Raw genomic sequence first — 24,102 nt, forward strand, 5'->3', positions numbered from 1 at the left:
GAAAATTGCAATTCAAGCTCAACCAGTGTAGAATCTTATTTTTCAGAGACGAGGTAGTTTCGCTCTGCCCTTGTTTAAATGTCGGTACATTTACCAGTACAAGTACGTAGGCTCCACATTCAGGAGGGAGAGTAATGCGTGAAGGGATCTGTCTTGACCTGTATGGTTGTTCGTACGGTATCTTGGGCTGCTGGGTCCTTGCAGCCAAGTAATTGGATTGGCTAAGTGCCTGTGATCCCTGTTGGGGTGCTATATGGGTCTTCCCTGACTGATTATTGGCAAGTTGAGTGTTCATGTTGACAGTGGGAGTAGAACTATTAGATGATAGAGGTTTGTTTGCAACAGGTGGATTATTAATAGAAGTCTTCTGTTTCGGCATGGGTGCTGGGCCGGGGATAACTTTTGGTTGAGGGATAGTTGTTTTGCTAGTATTTGCTTTTGAATTTGGAACTGCAGCAATATTTTGGGGAACAGTAGATGTTTTTTTCCTGTTCAGGGATACTAATTCTTCAATTTGTTTCTCTAGTCGAGCAAGCCTAGTTTCGACTGGTGACAAGTAGATGCTTAAAAGATCCCCAATTCGTTCAATCAGATGGTCACTACCTATAGTAGTCTCATACATATCCCTATGTTCCTCCCCTATGTTTGTGTCCGAGGCCCCCAAAGATTGATTTATTTCATTGGCTGTCGCTTTGCTTTTCTGCTCTCTCACACGTTTGCGCTTCTTAGAGGCCCGAGACGCCGCTAGAATTGGTTGCTTGGTTTGTTTTGGGATTGCGCCCCCTTGTATATTAGCAGCTTCTTTCTCTTGGGTATCGCCCACAGTCTCAGGTGTTAAGCCCACATTGAGGGCTGGAGATCTTTCTAGATCACTACTTAGATCACAGTTGGTGCTGGAGTCTGATACTGATAAATGACCTCATTTGTTAGTATACAGAGGTCGTTTTGGGTGTCATGAGTGGGAGCTGGGTGTCTTGTACTATAATTACCTGGGGTTGTAGCGAATTTAATGCTTCCTAGAGAGGAGCGTTTAGCAATTCTCAAATCGCGTGCTACTCTTCGCTGCAGTAATGAAATGCTGAGATCGATAGCATCATTAGTTCTTGTTATAAAACTATCTATTGGCCCTAAGACTGAAGCTGCTCCCGCAGCAGTCTTACTTCTACTACCTCTCGTAGTCATTTTACAGTTTTTAATATTAAAGCAATTAGATAATATAAGTTGTTAATCTAGGTGACCCGCTATAGATGTATATAACTGCACCCTAGGAGCACAATAGTACAGTAAAGCAGATGTACAATACCCTACTTGTTCAGCTGGCTGAGATGTTAGGGGGGAGCACCCAACCCGACCTCTTCGTCCTCGGACAGCCACAGACGGCCCGCCCTTTGTCCGGGCGTCCCGCTCGCGCCCCGCGTTGCGGGCGTGCCCCCGCTTTGTAGCGCCGCCAGGCGCTCGATGATGACGCGCTCCAATGCGCGGTAGTAATGCCTCCTGGGAAGCCGAGTTCCTCTCAACTGCGGCCGCTGATGTAATTGCGGTTCGGCGGCAGGAGGACTCGGCAGGGGAAGATGGACTGGCAGGAGATCTGCACGGGTCAGCTCTGGTCGGTGGGAGACAGGAAGGATAGCAGGCAAGTCTCCAGGGTCACTCAGGGATTTACTTCACGGACCCTTCCTTTAACAGTAGAATACTCGGATGGCCGGGCGTGCCCCCGCTTTGAAGCGCAACCAGGCGCTCGATGATGACGCGCTCCAATGCGCGGTAGTAATGCCTCCTGGAAAGCTGAGTTCCTCTCAACTGCGGCCGCTGATGTAATTGCGGTGCGGCGGCAGGAGGACTCGGCAGGGGAAGATGGACTGGCAGGAGATCTGCATGGGTCAGCTCTGGTCGGTGGGCGACAGGAAGGATAGCAGGCAAGTCTCCAGGGTCACTCAGGGATTTACTTCACGGACCCTTCCTTTAACAGTAGAACAGGCTCACTCACACACACACACACACATAAACACTCAGAGACCTACTGAGAGACTCATGAATCCACTCACAGACCCTGACATGGACTCAGACACCCACTCACAGATCAATTAAGTCAATGATGCACACAATCACATGCCCACTCAGAGACTCATGTATTCAGTCACACATCCACTCAGAGTTGGATGTGCCCACTGAAAGACCAACTTAGACACTGATGCACCTACTCACAGACACAGTTATACACTCACAGACCCACTCAGAAACATATGCATACATGCAAAGACTCACTCACAGACTCACCCACCCACACAGAGACCCACTCTAACTTTTATGTACCCACTTAGAGACTCCTACTCAGACTCACAGACCCAATCAGAGACTCATGGATCTACTCACAGACCCACTCAGAGAGCCACTGAGACACTCATGCACTCGCTCACAGACCCACTTACAGATACACATACCCAATCACAGATGTGTTCAGAGTGAAGCCTCCACTCACAGATCTATTCAGACACTCATGCACTCACTCAGAGCCCCAATATATTCTAATGTACTCACTCCGAGACCCATACAGACACTCACATAGTCACTCATAGACCCATTGATATTTTGACTCACTCATTCACAGGCCCACTCAGACACTCACAAACCCACTCTAAGACACACTGACAGACTCATGCATCCACTCAGAGACCCACTCAGAGACTCAGATACCCAGTCGCAGACCCATTGAAAGACTGCTGAATCCACTCACATGTCTAGTCAGACACTCATGCACTCACTCAGAAACCCACTCATATTATCATACACCCACTGAGAGATCCACGCAGGTACTTATGCAGTTACTCATAGACCCACTGATATTTTGACACAGTCAAACACAGACCCACTCAGATGCTCATATTCCCACTCAAAGACCCACTGAGTGACTCATGCGTCCATTTACAGACTCTGTCAGAGACTGAGACACCCACTCCAGACCCACTTAGACACCGATACACTTACTCACAGACCCACTCAGATGTTCTTACACCCACTCACATCACTGACCCACTCAGGCACTCACAGATATACTCACACACCCTCAAAACTACTCACATACCCACGTATACACCCAAACAGAGACTCACCCATCCACTCATAGTCTTACTCAGCCACTCATGAATTAACTCACAGACTGACTAACATACACATGGAGGTACTCGCAAACCCACTCAGACACTCTCACAACCACTCACAGACCTAGGCAGATGATCCTAAGTTCTTTGGTTTGACAAATTCAAAGTCAATATTTTTCTTTGATTACTGTACATTGGAAAATGATCTGTGAACATTATTATAAGTGATTACGTTGTTAATCTGACTGCGATGAGTAGTTTCTTTATGGATGTTCCCTTGTAAGATCAGACTGAATAGTTCTGCCATTTTAAGTATCCTAACTATGCAAATGTGTGAAAACTACTTGACTACTCAAACACATGCACTCTCATACCCTTAGCAGCATGTAAATACCCACCGACCCATAGCAGTACTCAACCACCCATGCACACACATGGTCACGCACTGACACACCTATTCAAAGACACATAGCACCCCTCACAGATTCTCAGATAAACCCATAAGCGCACTCATAGAGCCATTCACAGAGGCATATATGTACTCGTACAGTCAGTGATTGATCAAACAGGTACTCACAAACCCATTCTCAAATTTTAAATGTTTCAATTTGGATTTTATTTAAAAAACCTTTCAGACTCACAGAAAAAAATCATAGGTTACAGTGACATAGTTAGGAAATAGTATAATAAAATTCTTTCAAAACTCACAGAAAAAATCAAAGGTTACAGGGAAGTTCTAGTTGGGCTTACATGTTACTCATGCAAAACCAGTGAAATTAAGCAGTTATAGTTACCTAAGCTAAGTATAATTTACGCCCCTGCAATGTATTGCTTATGATCTCACAAATTACACTACTCATGACATGGTCAGTGAAATCACTGATGACATCACTCATGACATATTAAATTACATCCTCCACAGAACAACTCACACACCCACTCACAACCCTACACAACTCCCATAAACCCACTCTTACACCTGCACAATTTACTCACATACCCATTAACATACCCCTACAAGTACTCAGACACACAAAATCACTCACTCATCCCTATAGCCACTAACACACCCACTCAGGGGCACAACTAGACCCAAACTTCTGGGGGGCTACGACTCCCAGGCAGGGCTGACCCTCGCACTGGTTACGCATGGTGCAACAGTCTTTTTTGACGCCCCCCATTTCCTTCTTTGCCATGAATTCCCTCACTACCACTCTCCAACAATGCACCTCATCTCTCTATAGCCCCTTTCTGACACACATTTCATTTTTTTAAGGCTATTAGTAGTTTATTCACACTCAGTTCTGTGATTTGCATGGTAAACGTTCTTTGAAGCAGGCACATTAACCCTCTGCACTGAGTGTGTGTCAGGAGTGCCCATGTGAGTGTACGGTGAGCGATGTAACAGTGTGAGAGCAGGTTGAGAGGAGTGGCTGCAGGGTGAGTGAGGTGACCATATGAATTTGGGTACAGATGTAAGTGCAGAGTGGGAGGAATGAGTGTGTGGTTAGTGATGGGCTAGTTTGATTGAGATTGCAGAGTGAGCAGTGAGGGAGACAAGTTAGTGAAGTGTTCCATGAGTGCGGGTGAGTAGTTTGCGAGTGTGACTGTGGCGTGAGGTACAGGGTGATAAGCGCAAGTGTATTGTGAGTACAGAGTGATCACTGTGAGTGCAGAGTGAGTGGTGTGCTCATGTAACCCCAGGGTAAATGGAGGAAGAACGTTGTGAGTTCATGGCAAGTGGCATAAGTGCTGTGTGGTCATTGTGAGTGCAGGGTGACAAGTGTGAGTGCATGGTGACCACTGTAAGTGAATTCTGAATTCTGTGTGTGCAGGGTGAGTCTGAAAGTGAAGGGCAAGAGTGAGCTGTGTAAATGCAGGGTGTATTCCCAGCACTTGAAGTAACTCAGCATGTTATTGAGGGCTAGCGTAGGGTTTCAGATATAAGTTGAACTGTTGCTATTATGGAATTATTCAGGGAAAGGCCCGGACTGGCCCTAGCAGGCACTGGGCATTTTCTTGGTGGGCCGGCAGGGTGGGGCCAGTTTTGGACCGGTGGGGGGCGTTTCTGGTACAGGGGGCTAGTTTTGCAGCAGTGCTGCAATATTGGCCCCTTGTACCATCAGCAGCTGCAGTGTTTTCCACACGCACCACCCCCGGCCCCACCCCTTTCCCACATGGCTGGTCCGACTCAATAGCCAAGGCCGGTTTGCGTTCCCAGTCCGGCCCTGTCCAGTCTTGTGATTAGGGTTACAATCAATCAATCAATCAATCAATCAATTGGGGGTTTAAAGTGCGCTACTCACCCATGAGGGTCTTGAGGCACTGGGGAGGGCAGGGAGTGCAACTCCGGATCAGCCGAAGAGCCAGGTCTTGTGATGCTTCCTGAAGGTGTGCAGAGTGGGGGAGCAGGTGAGGTTGCCAGTTCATTATATTGATGTCCCAGACATTACAAAAATAAGCAGTCACCTAAAGCCTATTTTCAGCACTTATCTGTGCATACTTGGAAGAGCAAATATAAATAGAAAGCATTTTTAATTGTGTTCTAGGGCTGCCTGAATGATCCATGATCGATAATTAAAGGGAACAAAGACAGAAAAATCACATTACAAATGAATACATATGATTATATTTATAACACATTTTATTATCAAGTGCAGGCACTTTAAACAACAAATGGCTGGTATTTTTCTTTTGGCCATCCTATTTTATATTTCTTTTCATGAAATGAATTCTCACACTATGGCAGTAAAAATAAAATTCAAATGTAATAGATCTTTGACCCCTCTCGCTAAGCCTGAGGTGGTTGCTGGGTGCGGGCGATTGGTGCCTTTTCTGACGACTGTTTGCCAAGGACTAGTTTCATTTTTAACATTTTGTGTGTTTGTTGCTGATTACTAGTGTTTTAACTTTTATCCTGCATTCATTGTGCTTAGCTGTGCACTTCTGACTTTATTTTTCGTTACCTGAGGCGGAAAGCCGGGTAACATCTTGCTCCTCTACTGTCTTTGGTACGATCGTCACCTGTACCCTTCTGCCTTTGGAAATAGCGCCGCGCAACACTTTCTCTCATTGTCCCCTACCCTCACGGCTGATTTGGAGCCGAAGGGGATTCTGGGACCTGTAGATTTATTACCTTGCTAGCGGCTATATTGGGGGTAGGCACGCCCGGCTCATCGGCTGACTAGTGGTGCGGTCTCTCTCGCCTGCAACGCCATAAATTTGAGCTTAGGCGCTGCCCTGGTCAGATCTTTGACCCCTCTCGCTAAGCCTGAGGTGGTTGCTGTGTGCGGGTGAGTGGTGCCTTTTCTGATGACTGTTTGCCAAGGACTAGTTTCATTTTTAACATTTTGTGTGTTTGTCGCTGATTACTAGCGTTTTAACTTTTATCCTGCATTCATTGTGCTTAGCTGTGCACTTCTGACTTTATTTTTCGTTCCCTGAGGCGGAAAGCCAGGTAACATCTTGCTCCTCTACTGTCTTTGGGACGATCTTCACCTGCACCCTTCTGCCTTTGGAAATCGCGCCGCGCAACACTTTCTCTCATTGTCCCCTACCCTCACGGCTGATTTGGAGCCGAAGGGGATTCTGGGACCTGTAGGTTTACTACCTTGCTAGCGGCCATATTGGGGGGAGGCACGCCTGGCTTGTCGGCTGACTAGTGGTGTGGTCTCTCTCGCCTGCAACGCCATAAATTTGAGCTTAGGCGCTGCCCTGATCAGATCTTTGACCCCTTCTCGCTAAGCATGAGGAGGTTGCTGGGTGCGGGTGAGTGGTGCCTTTTCTGATGACTGTTTGCCAAGGACTGGTTTCATTTTTAACATTTATTGTGTTTGTCGCGGATTAATAGCGTTTTAACTTTTATCCTGCATTCATTGTGCTCAGCTGTGCACTTCTGACTTTATTTTTCGTTACCTGAGGCGGAAAGCCGGGTAACATCTTGCTCCTCTATTGTCTTTGGTACGATCTTCACCTGTACCCTTCTGCCTTTGGAAATCGCGCCGTGCAACACTTTATCTCATTGTCCCCCACCCTCACGGCTGATTTTGAGCCGAAGGGGATTCCGGGACCTGTAGGTTTATTACCTTGCTAGCGGCCATATTGGGGGGAGGTACCCCGGATGGTCGGCTGACTAGTGGTGCGGTCTCTCTCGCCTGCAACGCCATAAATTTAGAGGCCCTCGACTTCGCGCAGCGAACGTGTACAGCGGTCGCGCTCATTCGCGCCAAAGGAGTGCGCCCGTCAGCGTCCCGGATTGGACGGGTGTGGGCGGGGCTGGAGATCTGCCCCTTCTTAACGGCATCATGCTGAAATATACTGCTAATGAGCTCATCACTCTAAAGGGTAAGGCTGGGAATTGTTGTACGGTTTTCCCCAGTCGACCCAGAGGCAAGAGACGGTGCCCTGGCTGCGACTGGTTACCGAGAAATGCCCCTGTTACCACCCCCAATAACCTGCCTAAAATGAGCACCTGTTCACTCCTGAACACCAGGTCTTTGAGTAAACATGCCTTAAATCTTTACTGTTTACTTTCCGAGACTAAACCCGTCTGCCTTTTTTTAACGGAGACGTGGCTGAATGACTGCTCGGGCCCTGACATAGCATTCGCACTTCCACCCAATTAGGCTATTCTCAGGAAAGACAGGGTCAATGGAAGCAGGGGTGGCGTCGCGATGGTAATGGACAAACGTCTCACCTGCTCAATCATTCAAACCAACGACATTCATGGGTGTGAGGCCTTGGGGTTTTCCCTATCCTTATCTCCTCATCAATCCTGTTCAGGGTTACTGATTTACAGACCGCCTGGCTCCATTGGCTCCTTTCACGAAGAGCTCCACGCAGTGGTCTCAGCGCTTTGTTTAAAAGCTGATCACTGCCTTCTCTTGTGGGACTTCAACATTCACATGGACATTAGAGATGATGCTGACACTGTTAAGCTCTTTGACACCGCATCTCCACTGGGTCTCATTCCTTATTTCTCTGTTCCCACACACAATAAAGGTCACACGCTTGACCAAATCTTTTTTACCATTCCAATTGGTATCTCCGCCCCAGTGAATTTTCAGGTCTTTCACTCTGATAAGATATCTTTCAGTATGCACAGCCGTCTTCCCCACACCTTGTGAGCCTATCATCGCGTATCCCCTGACATGCTTGCACAAGCCCTATTATCTCATCCCTGCAAGCTGTCAGGCAATCTTGAGGCCGACCTCGACCTCCTGCAGACTTGGTTCGTGGAGAGACTGGACGAATTAGCAGTGACCACCCGTAAGCCTGCCTGCCGCTCGTCTGCCCCGTGGTTCATGGCTGCGCTGGTTGAGAAGCAGCGGCAGTGCAAGAGAGCCGAAAGGGTCTGGCGCCGCCACTATGATTCCAGAGCCAAGATGGCTTATAAAGAATCTATCAAATTATACCACTGTGACATTATTTTGGAAAAGAAAGCCTACCTAGCTAGAAGAATTGAAGCAGCTATAAATACCAGCAAAGAAATATTTTTAATTGTTAAGGAACTGACGTCCCCACTACGAGCACACCTTGTTGCTCTTCTTCCGAAGTCTGGGTCACCCAACTAGCCGATTTCTTTGCAAATAAAATCAAGTCCATTCAGGACTCATTTCTACTCTCTGATGCAGCGGTAGCTCCCGGTACTACGGTCCTTCCCTCTTCGCCCCTCTCTACCGACGGCCCCACCCTCTCTAACTTCCCCTCTCTCTCTCTCTGTCAGCCTCATTGGATCTTCTGACCAAACTAAAATCAGGCTCCCCTCTGGACCCTTGTCCAGCCAAATTTCTCAAAAAATCAGCACAAGCCATCAACGCCCTAATTAATCCTGTGCTTATTCTTTCACTCAGCACGGGAGTGGTCCCTTTGGCTTGGAATCAGGCTCTTATTTTGCCGCTTCTTAAAAAGCCTAATCTGGATCCTTTGTTACATGCCAATTATAGGCCCATCTCTCTCCTTCCAGCATTTGCCAAGGTCGTGGAGAAGCATGTCCACTGCTCCCTCTCCAACTTCCTTGAGACCAACAACATCCTGCATAACACCCAGACCGGCATCCGTACTAATATGAGCACGGAGACTGCTCTACTGGAAGTTACGGAGGCAATTAAGGAGGTTCTGGATTCGGGGGGAAAGGCGATGTTGGTAATGCTGGATCTCTTGGCGGCCTTCCACACCATCCCCCACTGTGGTCTCCTTTCAAGACTCGGTGAGATTGGTCTGCGGGGGACGGTGTTCAGCTGGTTCGAGTCCTTTCTAGCGGACCGCTGTCAAGCGGTCTGGGCCCCTCTGTACTCTATCGTAGTGCTGGCATTGGAGGTAGGAGTTCCGCAGGGCTCAATTTTGAGCCCTACTCTCTAACATCTTTATGGCCCCCTTGGCGACACTGGCGGAGTCATACGGTGCCCAGATCATTTCATATGCGGATGACACCCAGCTCCTCTTCTCTTGCATGAAGGGCGTTGATTTTGACGGAGAGAGTATTAAAGGTTGCCTTGGGGCCGTGTTCAAATGGTTCCAGCTGAACAGCCTCAAGTGCAACTCGGACAAATCAGAGGAGCTCTTTTTTGGCTGCCTTTCGGACCCTAGGTGGAAGGCTTGGTGGCCTGTCTCCTCCTTCCGCCGCTTCTGCCACAGCCAAGAATCTAGGAGTAATGATTGACAACTGCCTTACTTTGAAGCCCCAGATTCTTGGCCTAGTTTGTAAATGCTTTGCCATTCTTAAGATGCTCAGGAAATTTCTTCCGTTGCCCTCCCCTGGCCATAGAAAAATCACCGTGCAGGCACTAATAGGTTCACGCCTGGACTATGATAACACGTTATATCTCAGACTTTCGGAGTATATCCTATCACGTCTTCAAACAGTCCAAAATTCTGCAGTGCGTGCCATTTTTGGCCTTCACCGGCGAGCCAGTGCTAAAGATCTTCTGAAAACTCTCCACTGGCTTCCTATTCGGAAACGTATCATTTTCAAGACGCTCACGCTGGCCTTTAAAGCTCTCCACGGAACTGGCGCAAAGTATATAAGTAAGCGGCTGGTCTTCTACCAGCCATCTAGATCACTTAGGACAGCTTCGCTGGCCTTGGCCGCCGGTCCTAGTATTCGGCGAGTCCGTATCGGTGGCCGTTCTTTTAGACGCCTCGCGCCACAATTGTGGAATTCCTTGCCAGTCACTCTGAGAAAGACTGTCACCCTGCTAGCTGTTAGGAAAGACCTGAAGTCCTGGCTTTTCGTTCAGTAGAACCGGCATCCTCTGCCTGCCCTGCTCCTCATCGGGTTTGAAGCGCCGGGACACTCCTCGGGGTAGCTGAGTGCTATACAAAACACACAATAACATAACATAACATAACAAATAGGTAGAGTGGAGGCCCAGGGGGAACTGGAACCAGAAATAAACTAAGCCTAGGTAAGCAGTTTACAAAGGTATGTAAATGGGGCAAGATGGCCGCTGCAGCTCTGTAGAGAGTAGTCGCACTCTCACTCTCTCCCATCCGAGAGATGCTGAAGTACTGCTGAACTAGGGATGTGGGGTCTGGTTAACCAGTTTCAACGTGCTCCGCCAGATACATTCAACCCAGGGTGGTGGTGGAGTCTCGCACCAAAGAAAGCGTCAAAGAAGGTATTGAAGTGGCTGACTTGGTGGAGAGGGGCGCTAAGCTTTGTGAAGGTGGCTGCCAACATGTCTCAAAGATTTAAGGCAGATAGAGAGAAGCCAAATGCAGGACCGATTAAAGCCTCAGCCGCAGCAGTGAGAGAGGGAGCGGTCCCGAAGGTTACCTCGCTGAAGAAAGCAGCGGAAATTCCTAGCCGACCCTCGAAGAATGCAGCAGCAAAAAAGAATGAAAAACAAGAAAAGAAATCCGAGGCTGGCCCCGAGACCCGCTCGGGAATAACTAAAACGGCGAGGGAGATCACACTGGAAGGGAAAGCGCAGCGCGCGCAAACAGCACAATCAGCATTCATGAAAGATCAGAAGCGGCAAGCAACTTTACCTGAGTCCTTTACGCCGAGAATTTCTTTAGCGGTACCACGGATTGAGATTCAGGGAATCGATCCTTGCCAGGAGAAACCGCTGGTCGAGGTAGTGTCGACTGATGGCGTCCATGGAGACGCATTGGAGGAGAATACGGAAGTTGCAGCAGGAGCAGGATCGGTGGACTGCGAGGACCGCGAGGACGCAAGCGTCAGAGACGGCTTGGTTGCCGGGCAACCAACGAGTGCTGCAGAAATCGGCTCACTGCGAGCGGAGGAGAACGCAGAAGCCACAGAAGCGGCAGTATGCAGAAAGGCGAACAAGGAGGCTGGTAAGAATAGCAGCCTAGAGGATATTGTGTCAAACCCGAAAGATAACCAAAATCAAAATAATAAGCTGATGCTGGATGCTCTGTTGGCTGTAGAGGCAGAATCACACAGTAATCGTATACAGGGTGCAGGATCAAGCTGGGGCAGCACCCAGAGCTTAACGGAGCAGAAAGGGCTCTATCTGAGTCATGACATTGGCAGGAACACGAAAAATATAGACAGAAGTATGAGAGGAGGCTCGCCTGAGTTTTTTTCGGTTTATGAGGAGACAGACTCGTCAAATGCAAACGTTAGTGAGCAGGAGCCATTGGAATCTGAGGATGAGGAAAGTACTGAACACACCTCTGATTCAGATACTAGTAAGGGTTCTAATGATCTTGCAACGAAAAAGAGGAAAGGATTTGGCAGTGGCAAAAGAAGAAGTGGTAGAGGATCAAGGAGCAGTATGACTAAGAAATTGTCGTGGGATTATGCCGCTACTTCAGAGACTTACAATGAAGGCGAGCAGGAAGGAGCGAAAAAGGAGGGGAGGCAGAATACGCAGAATGTAACCCTTGAAATGCTGTTTGGGACTTTAAAACAGATGCAGAAAGAGGCAAGGACTGAGAGCAGAAGGGCAAAAAGAGACACCAAAAAGCTTCAGGCGTCATTAAGGAAAGTAAGCAGAAAACAGGAGGAGGTTGAAGGGAGAGTCTCACAAGTCGAGGAAAGGACAAGCAGGGTTGAAGACGAAGTGACAGACTGGCAATCTTTCAAAACGGATCAAGTGAAGGTGGTTGAAGATCTTCAATGGAAGCTAGAAAGTTTTGAGAACCGCCAAAGGAGAAACAATGTGAGACTTTTGGGCCTAGAGGAGGGAAAGGAGGGGCAGGACCCCAGAGGGTATGTGATTAAGATTCTGGAAGAGGCCTTTCCCGAGTCGAAATGGCATTGGGATGTGGAAGTGCAGAGAGCACATAGGTATCCTTTGTTCAAGAAGAAACAGGGAGGGGATGAGAAAGGGTTCCCAAGAGCGATGTTGGTTTTTTTAGGCAACTTTCTAGCGAGGCAGGAAATAATAGACAAAGCTAGGCCTGATTCAAGGAAGATAGCTGACGGGAACACCTTTTTCTCCAGGCCGGACTTCTGCCACGTTACTGTGGAAAGGAGGTGGAAGCTAAGGCAGCTGATAGGGCCTTTCCAAAAGCAAGGGGCAGAAGCGTATCTATTGTTCCCGTCCAGGCTGAAAGTGATTAGGAAAGGCTACACCAGAATGTTTACTTCAGAAGTAAAAGTAGCAGAATACCTAGCAGAAATATCGGAAGCTGGCAGGGGTAAGGAGAGTAGAACTAGATCAAGAACCCCACCAAGGTCTCCCACGAGAACTCCACCAAAGACCCCGTAAGAAACATTAGGCAAGGCTTAACAGTAAGGAATCAGGATGGGAGAGAGTAGCGACTCTACAGACTACAGGAGGCTACACATAGGCCAGGATTGGCCTATTTGCCTGTAGCAAGGGGGGGGGGGGGCTCCTAAGGGGTGGGGGGCAAGGGGGGGAGAGGGGTGGGTGGCGAGGGGGGGAGATAAACAGGTTGGTTTTGAGCACAAACACGGTGAGGGAGTAAGAAGTAGGAAGGTACGCAAAATACACCAAAAGATTCACAGGCTAAAATATATAAGCAAACCCAAGGGGAAAAATGTGGGGGAAATGTTAAAGATATTCTTTAAAACTTGTTGGAGCAAATGGAAATCTGGATTAGGAAAATCTGTGAAACATAATGACCTGTAGAATAGTTTCAATAAATATATGTGGTCTTAACGAGTTGAATAAGAGGTTAAAATCTGCTGCCTTGTTAAAGACATTAAAACCAGACCTAGTGTGTCTTCAGGAAACACACATCGAGGGCACTAAGGCCTACTTATTAGACCAACTGGGTTTTAATGTTTTAGCAAAAACCAATCAGAATACTAAGACAAGAGGGGTGGTAATCCTGGGCAAAAGGCAGGATACACTAGTCAAGAGGAAGTTGGAGGATCAATGGGGAAGATGGGTGATAGCAGAATTAACATTCAGGGGAGAAACCTTTACGCTTGTCTCAGTGTATGGATCCACTGGTGATGATCCTGATATCTTTCAATTTCTGGATGCAGAACTTGCACAGTGGCCAGAGCCTATTATTCTGTGTGGAGATTTGAATTTGCATGATGCAGATAGTAGTTTTCTAGATTCCAATAGGAAATACACAGGGAGGAAAAAGAGAACTTACAGGGCTCTAGCTGACATGGCAAGAAATAATTCCTTAGAGGATCCATGGATAAATTGTCATCCGAATCTGGACGGGAGTACTTTTTTTTCAGCTCCCCATCAGAGTTTAGTTAGGCTGGATTATTTTCTGATTACACGAGGCGTCATAGATGGGGTAAAGATAGAAAGAGAACCTAGAATCATCTCCGACCACAGCCCACTAGTGCTAAATGTAAACCTGGGACAAAAGAGAAATAAGGAGTTGACACAATGGACATTTGATAGAATGCTGCTTCAGGATCAAACATATAGGGAAAAAATGTCTGAATGGATTAAGGAATATTGGGAAATTAACAGAGGCACCTCAACACCAGGGATGGTGTGGGATGCTTGCAAAGCCGGAATAAGAGGAATGACCCTGAGCTATGGTATCTCTGCACAGAAAAGGTAGAGGGAAAAAGTAGAGAGAGACAACGAACTAATTAGAGAGGTAGAAGAGGAACTTATGATGGCTATAAATATGCATTTACCACTTGAACAGATCTTATTGAAACTAGTTGCTCTTAGAGCGGAAGTTATGGAGGGGATGGCAAAAAAAACAGTGGAGAAGTACATGGCTAATAAAGAGAAGGCGTATGAACTCAGTGAGAGAGTTGGTCATATATTAGCGGTAAGAGCTAGACAAAGAGATGGGATGGCAGACATTAAAGAGATTAAAAATAATCAAGGAGTCAAAGTTAAGGGAGCAGAACAGATTAGAGAGGTTTTTATGCAGTTTTATATGGCACTATATCAATCAGAAGGAGATGGAGGAGAAGAGGATATTAGGGCTTACCTGAGGGAGATAGAGCCGTCAAAATTAGAGGAGGCAGATAGGGAAGAGCTGGAAGAGAAATTTAAAGTGGAGGAACTGATTGAGGCCCTGAGAGAGCTGCCATCTGGGAAGGCCGCTGGCCCGGACCATATCCCAGTTGAATTTTATAAAATTTTTCAATCCTCTCTGTTACCAGATATGTATAATATGATGCTGTTAGCACAAGTGGGTGAGTCTGTCCCGCACTCTTGGGGAGGCGCAGACATCATTGTTATTCCGAAGAAAGGCAAACCGGCGGATGTTCCGGGCTCCTACAGACCTATTACGTTAATGAACGCCGATGTCAAGGTGTTTTCCAAAATGCTAGCAAAAAGATTATCCAGAAAAATTGAATCGTTGGTTATTCCCTCTCAGCATGGGTTTATCCCAGGTAAGGGAACAACCCACCATACTAGGTTAGCAATTACGGCATTTGATGTTGCAGATACTCTAGAAGACCCAATGGCAGCGGTATTTCTCGACGCTGAAAAAGCCTTTGACAGGGTCTCATAGAGATATTTATGGGATGTTTTGAGGTGGCACGGTATAGGTCCAGGTTTTATAAAGGCTTTACAGACACTGTACATTGATCCGACAGCCAAGATAAGAGTCAACAGAGGTTTTTCGGCTGCAGTTAACATTCAAAGAGGTACAAGGCAGGGCTGCCCCTCTTCTCCTCTGCTCTTTGCTTTATACCTTGACCCCTATATAAGAAAATTGGAAATTAGTCAAGAGATATCACCATTAGTACTAAATGGTCGTAGGATTAAATCGCTAGCCTATGCGGATGACGTCGCTATCTTAACTCCAGAACCCTCAGCTGCCATTAGGGTAATTGAAGCAGAAGCTGAGAGGTTTGGTCAATTCTCAGGCTATAGTTTGAATACTACAAAAACACAGATAGTTAAAAATCAATGGGCTATTTGTAACGATGATAGAGTAACGAATATAGCAACCTACCTAGGGGTACAAATGACAGCGGAAGTAAGTAGAATAGTGGAAAAAAATATGGATCCTTTGATTGATCAAACGAAAAAAGATCTGGAAAGAATGAATAACTTACACTTGTCGCTGGTTGGATGTACAAATATAATCAAAATGATGATTTTACCTAAATTTTTGTATGTATTCAGGGCTGTACCTTTGTTGATTGAAGCCAGCTGGTTTAACAGTATAGAGGCAATATGTAATAGATTTATATGGGCCCAAGGCAAGACTAGGAGGGCCTATAGGTACATGACGCTTCCTAGAGAAAAAGGAGGGTGGGGGGCACCAGATTTTCGTTTATATTACATGGCGACGGTGCTCCAATATATTCAAGGCCTTATTGGTGGTAACTCTGATGATGTAAGACTACAGCAGATGTCCACAGAGGTTTATGCTGTCGCGATTGGGGTAAACGCTGAGAATTGATTTTTAAAATGTATTGACTATAGTTATTTTAAGAGGACTAAGTTTAAAACCGTAAGAGCAGCAGTGACGGTCTGGAATGCATTCTTAAAGAAAGTAAAAATTGGAAGGTATAATAGGTATGTCCAATTATTTAATAACAGATCACTCCCTAAAGAAATTTTCGCCGATCATGTTATGGCAGACTGGGCTACAAGGGGGGTCACGCAAATTGGTGATTTACTTTCACAGGATGGTTTTAAGCAATTCTCAGAGCTGAGAGACGCATATGGCTTAGATAATAGGGGATTTTTTAAATATCTACAGGTCAGAAGCTTTCTTAACAACAAAGCTGGAGGTCCAGCAGGTTTTAATAAAATAGGGATTATGGAGAAAATAAAATTGATGGGGGATTGCTCTATTAAATCTTTTTATGCAGCATTGGTGGAAAATAAGCAAGATGATTTAGTTAAATTTAGTAAGAAGTGGGAGGATAAATTGGGAATTGATGGTAGTTTGTTTTATGATTCTCTAAATTTGGGCTGCACGATAATCTGCGCTGCCCCGTTGCAATCTCAGCATTATAAAACATTGTATTTTTTGTACTTTACGCCTGCAAAGATTGCAAAATGGGGGGGAATCAAGGTATCAACTGCCCCAGATGTAATGAGCCGGAAGCAGATAGTGTGCATATCTTTGCAACATGCCCCAAGCTGCGATCATTGATTAGCGAGATCGAGGGGTTTTTGGCAACTTCATTGGGTATTGAGATATCCCTTACGCCGACGTGGATTATGCTAGGTGTGAATAACGAGGAGCAGGTTCAATATGCTGAATTTATGTTTCTAATAATGGCGGTCTATAGGCTCACAATAGCCAGGGCCTGGCTAGATAAAAGCCCTCCGAGCTTGCAATGTTGGCTGGCAAACACTCTGTATGCATATAATATAGAGGAAAAAATGTATGCTCGAAAGGGGAGAAATGGAAGACGATTGGGGAGTAGAATTTGGGAGCCAATATGTAACTGGAAAGAGAGGCAAAGAAGGAGTAACTAGGGGAGGGGGTAGGAGCATGTTGAAGGTATCGTTACCACTACTGTCTGTGGCTTTCATCTTCTTTACTTCTTGTGTTTATTTTGGAGTTTGCTTAATTATTATAGCTGAATCTTAGTATGTGCAAGCGTTCTTTAGGTAGCTGTATTATATAAATGGCACGTTAGTATGTAATGCTGGTGTTTAAATCACTATATTAGAAATTAATAATACAGTAATGTATAAAATTGTGATATATGTAATGCTCATAATAATATGTTGTAATGAAGGAAAATAAAAAATTAAAAAAAAAAAAAAAAAAAAAAAAAAAAAAACACAATGTAAGCATTTCGGCGCAGGTTATAATACTGACATGCATTTGTTAGCTGAGAAAATTAGTCAGGATTATTTTCTATCAGGACTCAGCGGTGTAGGGAACGGGTATAACATTTTATATCCAAGCATTGGGGATAAGCTGCTTCCTGATTCTCTTAAAAAAATTGCTTATTTAACAGGCTGTAAAAGCAATGTACCTCGATGGAAATGTTATAACTGCCTGAGTTCTGAGGCTACTCGCACTGCCAATTATAGGAGGATGGCATTTTTTTGTAAATAGCTTCTTTGCTATACACCAGCTGCGATTAATAAAATGCATCCCAGGGCGTCATCGGCATGTTTTCGGTGCTCACAGGGGAGCACAGACTGGCTTCGCATAATGTTTACGTGTACTAAAATTAATCAATTCTGGCAGTAGATTTTTGTCTGAAATGAGCACAAAACTGAAATATAAAGTATTGCCTGACACCCCAAGGTTTTATATGGCATTATGACTCAGGGCACCGAAGTATCCATAGGACAGAGTCCATTTTTTTTGTATTTCTGCCTTTGTAGCAAGGTCATCATTATTAGTAAATTGGAAGTGTGACATAATTCGCACACTAGATCAATGTCTTACAAAGATGCATAGGGTTAAAGTACGTGAAAATGTATAAGCAAAAAGAGTGAGATTCGTAAAACGATAAAAAAAAATTGGCAAAATTGGGAGGAGGGGGATAACGTAGTTCTTCAAAATAAGTTTATATGATTGCTTATCAGGTGTTATTAGTGCCATAATAAATCAGCTGAATTTGTAAAAAAAAAAAAAAAAAAAAAAAAAAAAACAAAGGTATGTAAATATTCAAATAGTCTTTAAAGTACTGTGAACAACTCAGACACACTGGAGATAAGTCTCCAGACACTGCCCAGCCGAGCCCACAGCAGCAGCCCGGGCTGAGACACACGACGAAGGGGGCTGCAGCCCTTTCAGCCCAATGGGTGTTGCACACCTGTACTCACACACTCATACAGCCACTCACAAAACCACTCACTCATTACAGACACTCACTCACTGATGCAGTTACTCATGCAACAAATCACTCAACCATACAGCTACTCCAACAACTACACACTCATCCATACAGCTACTCACACACTCTCTCACATACCCATACAACAAGTTACACACCCATTCATACAGCCATACAAGCACTCACACATTTGATCAGTCACCCATACAGCCATTCATACAGACATTCACTCCCCAATAGAGCCACTCACACATCAACTCACGTCACCAAACCCCCACTCACTCATCCATACAGTCACTTACACACCCCAGTCACTCATCCATACAGCTCTTCAGACACCCATTCACTCAACATTACAGTCACTCATACACTAACTCACCCATCCATACAGCCAGCCACAAACCCGCTCTTCCCCCGTATAAAGACTCACACGTGTACTCAGTCATACAGCCACTCACATAGACCCTCACTCTCTAATGAAGCCATTCACACAACCAATAAATTAACCAACACCCACTCAAACAGCCACTCAATCACCCATGCAGCCACTTACACACACAGTCACTCACTCATAGAACCACTCACACAGCCACTTAGTCACCTATACAGCCATTCATATAGCCCATCACCTGTACATCCACTCATACATCCACTCACTCACCAACACTGAAACTCACATATCCACTCACTCATCCATAGAGCCACTCACACACCCACTCACTCAGCGATACAGTCAATGACACAGCCTCCTACTCAAGCATACAGCCACTCACACATCCACTCACTCATCAATACAGCCAGTCACACAGACACTCCCACATCCACACAATCACTCAGATGCACATGTATTCACCCATACAGGTACTCACTCACCCACTTATTCACCTATGCTGCTACTCACGCGCCTATACAGTCACTCAGACATTTACTCACACACAAATACAGACAGTTGAGGAGAGAGTGTGGCTTAACAGCTAGGGTGCCCGACCTTGAAGCTGGGGAAACAAGTTCGAGTCTGGCAGGAGGCAGAAGCATATGGTCATTCTGTGCCAATCACTTAATCTCCCAGTGCCCAAAAATTAATGTGTCGGACAGTAATGCAAATGGTGTTCATGCAAAACACTCGATATATAGGCACATATTTACAAATCTACACAAATACCGAGACAGGCCATATATAGAAGGTTTAGCCCTCATTTTATGACTGGCCTGTCCCAGATTTTGATTCCCAGAATCTGGTCATCCTATCTTTCTACCCACTGCTTTCAATAAACAGATGGGTACCGCAATGCAGCACTGCATCCTTGCTTGTACCGTTCGCACTCATCATTTTAAACCTGCCTGAATGTAAATTGAAGCCATGCCTCATAAAAGCGACCAGCCACTGTGTCACCTTAAACTATAATGGGGGCTGGTAGCCCCAAAAATCACAGATATATCTTTCCTATACATTTCACCCTCCTAATGTAGCTAACCTGCAATCAGAGTGTGTTGAAGTCATGTGTATGTTTTGTCCTCCTTCAGTCCATTTAGGAGTCCTAAAGTTAGGACTCCTAACTTCTGTAAATACCGAAATGAGTAAGTGTCTTCTGTGAATACCAAAATGAGTAAGTGCCTTCTGTGAATACGAAAATGGTAGTAAGTTTAGGATTTTGTCTTCATTTAGTTCTGTGAATCGGGCCCTGGGACACCGCAACACTCTGCGTCATAGTGCTTTTTAAAAACTGTCAGTGATGTTATACAGAAGTCACACTCTTATACATGGTAAAAAGAAAACATTGACAAAGCCAACAGCTGTCCTTAAAAGCATGTAAGCCATATTGTACCGCAGCGCAGATTGCTGCATTATTACAGTCCTTCTATTTTTAACTTAGTTTTTACAAAAAAATCCAACAGTGCCCGAAGCTGATACCTTGTTTCCGTTTCCTTCAGAGCACATACCATTTTCCCAAATAATAACTGTTTCGAAAACATGGGCTTTTTTCCCCTCTTACTTCCTTGAGCACAGGTGACCCGATACTGATAAGTTTATACCGCATCTTTAAAAATATTTCCTTGTCCTTAAATAGAGGACAGAAAAATATTTAGCAGTTGGGTCATTAGCAAGTTGTTTTCCTTGGTGACCACGCCTTGTTGGCTTTACCATGGGGAGAACACCGAGCCGTGCAAGTTATCCACCTTGTGAACTGACTCGTGTAATGGGATCAAACTTTGGTGTTGCCTATCTGTAAAGGAGACTGCATCTTCCAAAAGGAGATTCATATCAAATTGGTATTTAAAGCCCTACCTCAAGCGGTCCGGTTTACCCTCTAGAAAGCTGTTAGAAACCCACCTGTTCAGAGAAACATTGACATCCGTTTAATCCTCAGTCCGGCAGTCATGCAGTGCCCTGCTCCTCCTTTAAGCGCTTAGAGACCAGTGGTAATTTGCGCTAGATTAAAATAACATAACATAACATAGCTGTCCACCAGCATGAAACACAAAACACAGAAACACAGGCACACTGCGGAACCTGATGCTTCCTGATAGACAAAAGCGAGCAGTTACTATAATGCCAGATGACACAGAGGAACTGGTAGCTACAAAAGCAGTGCATAAAAGCATCCCAGGACTGGGCTGGAAGTTGAAGAAGACTCGGAACTTGAACTTCAAAAAGGGAAATTATGCAGGGGCTCAATTAACGTAATTTGTGAACCACATCAGGCCTGAACAATCTGTTGACCCAGGTGACATTCCAATCATATGTACCAAATGTTCCATATGCCCTTTTCCTGTGCACACAACCATAAAGTATGTTCCCTAGATTATTTTTATGAAAAAGCTACCTACTGATTAACACCAACACAGTCCCCTTACGACGTGAAAGTACCAATTTAGCAAGCATGTCATTCCCCCCTGACAACTGAAGACTCCTTACTGTAGGTCCCAGTCGAATAACTTAATAGAGCGTTCACTTTAAAGGGCATATGCAGTGTCTAATTTCATTTTTCGCACAGCAACCTATGCTTCCTATATGCATCTGGCTCTACCAAATGATTTCCAAACTTTCCAAAAAGAAAGGTTTCACACCAGAAAGCCAGCAGCACAAAGTTTTTGGAAATCCTTTGAATTGATGACGCTTTTCCTGGCTGACACCACTATGATATCTCTGTACAGCAGCTAAACCCTAAGGAATCGTTACAATAGACAGAAGAAACATATGGGTTTAGGCATTGAAATGTAGTATTCTGAAATCATTACATCCTATTTTCTCTTTGTTTTTTAAATGTAAACTGGACTACAGTCGTATGAGAATATGAAACATTAGAAGAAAATATCAAGATATTTTCTTTTTCCTCGTGGGCATCATGAACATACCCAAGCACAAAGGTAACTCTTTTCTCTGGCAATTCACGATTGGTGTGTCACCCACGCAGAAAACAATTGTGACTCCCAGCTATAACGTATCACCACAAAAAACGAAAACATGACTATGCCAACATTCCGGCAGTAGGCCCAAAAATACATTTTACAGACTATCGGATGTACCAAATTCAAGATTCACTAGTCTCACATATAGTCCCAGAGGGTTACCAATTCGAATTCTCACAGGCTCCAAGTGTGGTGTTCGTCAGAATTCAGTTCCAAGAGACCAAAAAAAGAGAAATTATTATCAGAGAACTCCAATAACTCCGGTACCTCTGTACGAAAAGAAGAGGTGTACTCCATTCTATTTTCCATTTAGAAACCAACAGTAGATATAAGACCTCTTTTGAACTTGAACGGGATAAATCTATATTTGACATTGAAAAAATTTGAGATGGTGTCACTTCTTGGGAGGTTCGAGTCTGCTGCCCACTCCTGCGCCTTCTACCCACTCCAATTGGGACCAGAGTGCTTGCAACCAGGGTAACCTTTCTCAGCTGTTTTCTTCTTAATGTTTTCCCTGTTGTGCCACTGTTTGGTGCCCATCTATGTCTTGCTCTAATTCCACCACTGTTTTTATTTTCTTGTGCCTGCCTGTTCCTTTCGCCTTTCGCCGCTGCTGCCTCTGTGGCCCCTCCCCCTTGGAATTCCCCTCCCCGTAATTCCCCCCGCTCCCACCTCCCAGCCTCTCCTCCCTTCCACATCCCCTACTTAATGGCAGCCGATGCGCGGTTGCGCAGTGGGCATGCCGCCGACGCACCGAAGTCGCGCCACAGGCAAGCCCATCTGCGTCCGACAGCGACCTGACTGCGGCCAGCGCCAGGAACCCTGGACCTCCCACTACCCATCGCTACGACACCACCACCCTCCTCGCACTCAACCCTGGAAGACTTAGAGAATGCCAACCGGCCTTGCCGAACATAACCCACGGCCAGTTCGTCTGTCTCCACTGCTGCCAGACCCTCACCGCCACCCTGGCCTCCAACAGCACCGATGCCAGCACTGGAGACACCGCATCCTCCTCAACGTACACCCCGTACACAAACACACCATGGAAATCTGGAACCTACTTGACTCTCTCTCGCCCAACATCGCCTTCTTCACAGATATCTGGACCAAGTCATCCTCCGCTCTCGACATCAGCACAGTCATCACAGACAGATACAAGATCCAGAGGAAAGATCCCCCAACCACCCATGAGGGTGCCCGCCATCGCGCACAAGAACAACCTCCGCCTCACCACCTCCAGCGAAACCTTCCCCTCTGCCGAACACCTGCTCTTCCAGATCCAGACCACCCCCAAAAGCCACACTCTGAGGAACCCTCGTCTACAGACTCCCCGGCCCCCGACCACCCTTCACCACCACCAACTCAGACTACCTCACACCCCACGCCATCGCCTCAACAAACTACATACTCATTGGAGCCCTGAACTTCCACCCCAACAACCCAAGTGAACCCAACTCCACTATCCTGCGTGACAACCTCGTCATCATCGGACTTAAACAACTCAACACAACGACCCACAGAGCAGGACACACCCTCAACTGCATTTTCGAGGCAGGAAACAGCATCCAATTCGGCCACACAATGCAGCTGCCATGGACTTACCACCACTGCGTACACTTGACCATCAAAAAACCCAAGGCACACAAACCAGCACCACGCCCACCACGAAAGAACTGGAAAGTTACGATGAACAACTTAACCCCACCCTCACCGAGAACTCCACTCCTGGATCTCCAACTGCGCAGACAAGCTTGTCCGCTATGCAAACCCAACAGACAACGCCCCAGGAAAGCTGCCTGATTCACCACTGCTCTCCAAGAAGCCAGACGCACCTGCAGATGCCTGGAGAACTGGAGAAACACCAAGACAACCGAAAACCACACCACCCATAAGGATGCCATGACGGACTACCACAACCAGATCAGAGCCACCAAGAGGAACTTCATCCACAACAAAATCCTGGCTAACTCCACCAACTCCAAGGAACTTTTCAGTGTCATTCAAGAATTCACCAACCCACACAGCGAAGCCACAGACATCACCCCAACCCAAGACCTCTGCGACAAGCTTGGAACCTATTTCCACCTCAAGATTAAAAACCTCTACAACAACTTCATCGACCATCCACCACGTGCCACAGACAGCCCCCGCTCCCCAGAAACATCAGCCAGCCCACCATCTACAACTGGACACTATCATGGCAGAAGACACCGTCTCAACAATGAAAAGCATCCACTCTCCGGCCCCTCCCGACCCCTGCCTCCCTCACATCTACCACAGAGCCGTGGCGGCCATCGCACCCGAACTACAATGCACCATCGACACCAACTTCAAACCAGGCACCTTCCCAGATAACTGGAAGTGCACATAAGTGGGACTCCTGCTCAAGAAACCCACAGCTGATCCCACCGACCTCAAGAACTATCAGCCCATCTCGCTCCTTAC

Source organism: Lissotriton vulgaris, chromosome 7, assembly GCF_964263255.1.
Source record: "Lissotriton vulgaris chromosome 7, aLisVul1.2, whole genome shotgun sequence".
NCBI lineage: Eukaryota > Metazoa > Chordata > Amphibia > Caudata > Salamandridae > Lissotriton > Lissotriton vulgaris.